Below are 5192 nucleotides of genomic sequence, written 5' to 3'. Positions count from 1 at the left end.
ACGTTCTCGATGGTGTCACTGGGCTCCACCTCCAGAGTGATGGTCTTGCCGGTCAGGGTTTTCACGAAGATTTGCATTTTGACCTATAAGGTTTAAAAGGAAAACGTTACTGTGCCATTTTCAGAATCTTCTACCGCCTTTCACAGTTAATCGGTTTTTTAAAACAGATTATATTCTAAAGCGCCTTAACTACGTCAATATCTCTCAGAGATCTCCCCTAAATTTTTTTACTAGACAATGAATCAGTCACTGAAAGCAAAATTCCTTAGTCAAGACGTCTCCCTAACAGGCTGGAGACGCGAAAGTATCTGAGATTATCATCCCGAACTGTCCAGGTACTTCGTTAAAATCCCGCCCAATTCCCCCCAAACCTAGTAATCATGTCAGCATTTAGATAAAAAACTTTTTTAAACGCAACTGGGGACCTACACCTCCGCTACGGCAGAATTCGAATTAAAAACGTTTCCAGAAGCCCCCGCCGACTACCTCTCTTCCACCTTTCCCCCCAGAAGCAGACGCGATGGAATCTCCATCGGTTAAGTGTCCGTTGACCTCCGCCGGCGGGGGGGCGCGCGCGCCAAACCGCCCCCGCTCCCGACACGTAAACAAGGCCCGCTCTTCCGGAAAGGCCGCGGCCGCGTCACCTCGCTTCCCCTCCCCCACCCCCACCCGCCTCGTCTCGCGGACTCCAAGCCCCCTGCGGCTCGCCCTCACGGAAGCCTCCCTTTCTCCGCTCCTCCCGACGCTCACGGCTGCGGGCCAGTACCTGTGAATGAATGCGAAGATGCCGCAAATTCAATCACGCCGAGTCACCTCAAAGACGACACAGGAACCCAACAATGCCCGCCGCGTCTAAGTGCTTCGGCTCGGCGGGGCCGTTATTTATACAACGTCTGTTGCGTCATTTCTCACTCTTACGTAGGCCTAGTATCCCTGCGCCGCTGAAAGTAGTTCACTCTGCCCCACCTCTCGCGACGCAGTTATGTCCTTCGACTGAGCTCTAAATTCCTCAGAACCGGAAAAAAGGATCCTAACAAATCAGCTCCCCTCTCCTCCAGATGATCCTTCTCCTCCTTTAGGAAAAGGTAGGAAAACTATCGGGCGGATGAATTCGAGTTAAGGGGCTCTTCCTCGAAAGCTCTGGAAACTTCCTTGCAGCGCCGGCGCTGATTGGTGAGGGGTGTGAGGCGAGCCCCGCTCTGATTGGTGGGGAAGGCAGCGGCTCGGCTGTTGCTGGGCTCCCGCTGGGGTGATTCGGCGACGACGTTGCTTAGTAACTGAGAGCGCGTGCGCGGCAGAGGCGCGCCTTCACTAGAGAAACATACTTCCGGCTAAGGGTGGAGGAGGGGTCTTTCCCTCCTGATTCTTAGGCCCGGCTCTCTCAAATGTGTTGTCGGGTTTTAGGTCAGAATATAGCGGGTTCTGCGGTGATTTTCCCGAGAAAGTGGTGGTCTGGAGGTGCCCAGGAGGTAGGCGGCGGACCCCGCAGTTTTTCTGGCGTCTGCTCTGAGGCACAAGCCCCTCTCACATCGGCCGGTTTTATTTTTGTCTGGAGCACAGTTGCGGAACTTTAGTCACGTTGTACAGTTAGGGTGCTTTGGTTGTGCTTTGAGGAGACGAAAACTAGACTCTTGGGACTCCGTGCTGGGCCCGAGTATCCCCCAACCCCCTCCGCCCCACCGACCGAGGAGGACCCCTCCCCCACCGCGGAGGCGTTCGCCTGACGAGGTTCCTTCCGATGTTCCTCCCGATCTCCCTCCACGCGGGGCTCTCCTCCCCGCAACGTCTCCCACGCAGAGGCCTCCTCCGACTCCCCATTCCTCGCCACGAACCCCCACCCCCCGCGGTGGAGGCCTTCTCCCCCTTCCTCATTGCGGAGTCCCCACACTGCCCACTGCTCCACTGCACAGCCTCCTCTCCCCCCAATCGCCACTCCAGGTGACCCGGTGGCCGTGCTTAGAAATGCCTCTGCACATCCCTTTCCCTCACTGCTGTTTGTCCAGACCCCGAGTGAAAGATGATGTGGACCGGGGAGCCGACAACCCACATGGAGAGACAGAATTCACGCACGAAAGAATTCGTGACACTAGCGTTTTTAGTGTCCTATCAATATGTTGGTTGTGCCAGCCACATTACGGGTGGTTTAACCAGCTAGGACCCCGCCGCGGGTGTGGCCGCTGGTCAGCAACGAGATAACCCGGGGAACGTGACTAAGACAGACGTGTTTGGGTCCGCAGTCACGCAGCCCGGCGGCTGAGTCATGCTGGTGGGGGTGTAAATAAACATGCGAGTGGCTGTCGCGTAGCAGCAACCTCGCGAAGTTAGGAGGTGGTCTGGAGATGTGCACCTTACTACAGAGTGGCTAGTTATCACTTAGAAAAGGTCGTGAGTCTAAATGACAATCCTTCAACGCTTAACAGTAAGAGGAGGTACAATGTGACAAGTATTTGAATTAACGCCCAGACAGCGATAAATTTATTATGACTTGCTAAAATCTGTTTACATGAATGATAGGAGATAGAAATGAACAGTTTCTTGAAGATAATTTGGTCGATGATGTAGTTGATAAAACGTTCATGGTAAAAAGTATGGATTTTCTTTTTTGTTAGCCTGGCGGTCAGTAGTCTGAGCTTGTTTCACTAACTGATGGCTCCTCTTGAGCCATCCCTGTGAATTGGTGGAATGATCTAGAATGGAGATCTCATGGTTTGATATGGGTACAGGGCTGGGAATTCTAGCAGTTGCCAGAAGTTAGTGATACAACTTCCTGGTTTAATGTTTGAACAAAGTGCATTTGGTAACCTCAGCACAGAAAAATGTTTTCAGAAAAGAGGCGTATGCGTTCCATGTTTAATAGACAAGATGAGTTTTTTTAATGAAACTTTTAATAATAGCGTCATTTCTGGTGATTGTAAAAGGTAGTCTGTAAACACATTAAAGAATAGACCGACAAAAATCCCTGAAATCACAGATTTGAAAATCTAGCACAGTATTTGGCTTTGTGCTTAATAAATGTTTGTTCAGTGAACTGTTGTTTCCCAATTGTTCAACTGAGGGAAAATGTTGACAGCCTTAGACACTTAAAACACAAAGCAAAAAGACTATTTATTTAATAACCATGTGCAAATGGTTTTACCTAGGCAGTTCCTTAGAATTTTATTCTAAGATTCAGAGTGATTTTTTTACTTAGCTTGAGGCTTTTTAATAAAAATCTGTGAGAAAACTGTTTCCAATTACAAATTCACAATTGTTTTCTTGACATTATCGCTGACATTTAAAATACAGAGTTATTCTGTGGTTTGTCATTTCCTTGTTTGGCAGTTTATTGCAACAGGATTATGAGACTAATTCTGATTGCTTACTAGCAAGTTAGAAACTTTGATGTTGAGTGCCCAAATGAACACAGCAAAATTCTAAATTGTCTTTATATTGGCCCTCAAAATTTTTTAAATTTGTCCATTTAAAAATAGTTATTCAAGGTATTTCTCTGGTGGTGCAGTGGCTAAGACTCCATGCTCCCCATGCAGGGGGCCGGGGTGTGATCCCTGGTCATGAAGTAGATTCCACGTACCTCAATAAAGACTGAAGATCTGGAGTGATGCAACTGAGACCCAGAGCAGCCAAATAAATAAAAAATTGTAAAAGAATAGCTATTCAGAAAGATTTTCACTGTGAAAGATTATATATATATGAAAGTTGGAGATAATATAACAAACACCATATAATCACCACCCAGCTTTGTTAAGTCTTAACAAAATAGCAAAAGCTGTTTTGCTTAAGCTTTTAAAAATATTTTAGTGAATAAAACATAGGGTATAAAATTTACTATCTTACGAACTATGCACTTTTTAAAAGACATTTTAAAAAATATTATTTATCTTTGGCTGTGCTAGGTCTTTGTTATGCGTGGACTTTCTCTAGTGGCAAGCAGGGCCTGCTCTCTAGTTGCAGTGTGTAAGCTTCTCATTTTGGTGGCTTCTCTTGTTGTGGAGCAAAGGCTCTAGGCACTTGGGGTTCAGTGGTTTCAGCCCACAGACCAACTATACTCTTATAAATGTACAGTTTAGTAGTGTTAACTGTGTTCACATTATTGTATAACATATCTAGAATTTTTCCTCTTGCCAATCTGAAACTCTGTACCCATTAAATAACAACTCCCCATTTCTCCTTCCCCTAATCATCATTCTACTTTGTATGATTTTGACTATCTTAGGTAAGTTATGTAAGTGGAATCATACAGTATTCGTGTGTGTGACAGTTTCCCTTTTTTAGGCTGAATAGTAAGGCAATGGCAACCCACTCTAGTACTTTTGCCTGGAAAATCCCATGGACGGAGGAGCCTGGTAGGCTGCACTCCATGGGGTCTCTGGGAGTCGGATACGACTGAGCAACTTCTCTTTCACTTTTCACTTTCATGCATTGGAGAAGGTAATGGCAACCCACTCCAGCGTTCTTGCCTGGAGAGTCCCAGAGACGGGGTGCCTGGTGGGCTGCCGTCTATGGGGCCGCACAGAGTCGGACACGACTAAAGTGACTTGGCAGCAGCAGCAGCAGTATTCCACTGTATGTATGCACCACATTTTGTCTATCCATGTATCTATCTATGCATATGTGGATTGCTTTCACCTCTTGGCTTTTGTGAATAATAAGCTGCTACAGTGAACAAGGTTGTGCAAATATCTCTTTAAGATCTTGCTTTCGGTTCTTTTGAATATGCACTTACAAATGAGATTGCTGGATCTTAAGGTAATTCTATTTTTAATTTTTTTGAACTGTTTTTCACAGAAACTCCACCATTTTACATGCCTCCCCCGTGTACAATTTTGATTGTTCTACATCCTCACAAACATTTGTTATTTAAAAAAAAAAGATTCTCCCCATGGGTGTAAGATGACACCTCATTGTGGCTTTGATTTGCATTTCCTTAATGATTTTTTTATGTAAAAATAATTACAGATTCATAAGAACTCACAAAAATATAGAGAAGTCTCAATGTACCCTTCGCCCATTTTCCCCCAATGACAGCAGCTTACACAGTTGTAGTACAATGTCAAAACCAGGAAATTAACATTGGTACAACACACAGACCTTATTCAGACTTCACCGGTTTTACATGCACTTTAGTATGTATGCAGTTTTATCACGTGGGTAGTAGATTCATGTCACCCCCACCACGATCAAGGTACAGAGCT

General features: G+C 45.9%; 1 long non-coding RNA gene across 1 annotated transcript in view; it reads right to left on the bottom strand.

Moving 5' to 3' along the window:
- The window catches only part of LOC120867426, a 1553-nt gene extending 250 nt beyond the window's left edge, over positions 1 to 1303 (bottom strand). Inside the window, exons 1-2 of the long non-coding RNA XR_005721871.1 lie at positions 767 to 1303; positions 1 to 83 (exon numbers count right to left, since the gene is read on the bottom strand). The exon at positions 1 to 83 is cut by the window's left edge and continues 250 nt beyond it. This is a non-coding gene — a long non-coding RNA (uncharacterized LOC120867426). The remainder of the gene's footprint in view (positions 84 to 766) is intronic.
- Positions 1304 to 5192: the final 3889 nt, after the last annotated feature.

The sequence above is a fragment of the Oryx dammah genome, unplaced genomic scaffold (genome assembly GCF_014754425.2).
Source record: "Oryx dammah isolate SB20612 unplaced genomic scaffold, SCBI_Odam_1.1 HiC_scaffold_8, whole genome shotgun sequence".
Lineage (NCBI taxonomy): Eukaryota > Metazoa > Chordata > Mammalia > Artiodactyla > Bovidae > Oryx > Oryx dammah.
Note: the sequence above shows the minus strand (reverse complement) of the source record. Positions and strands in the feature narration are given on the sequence as shown.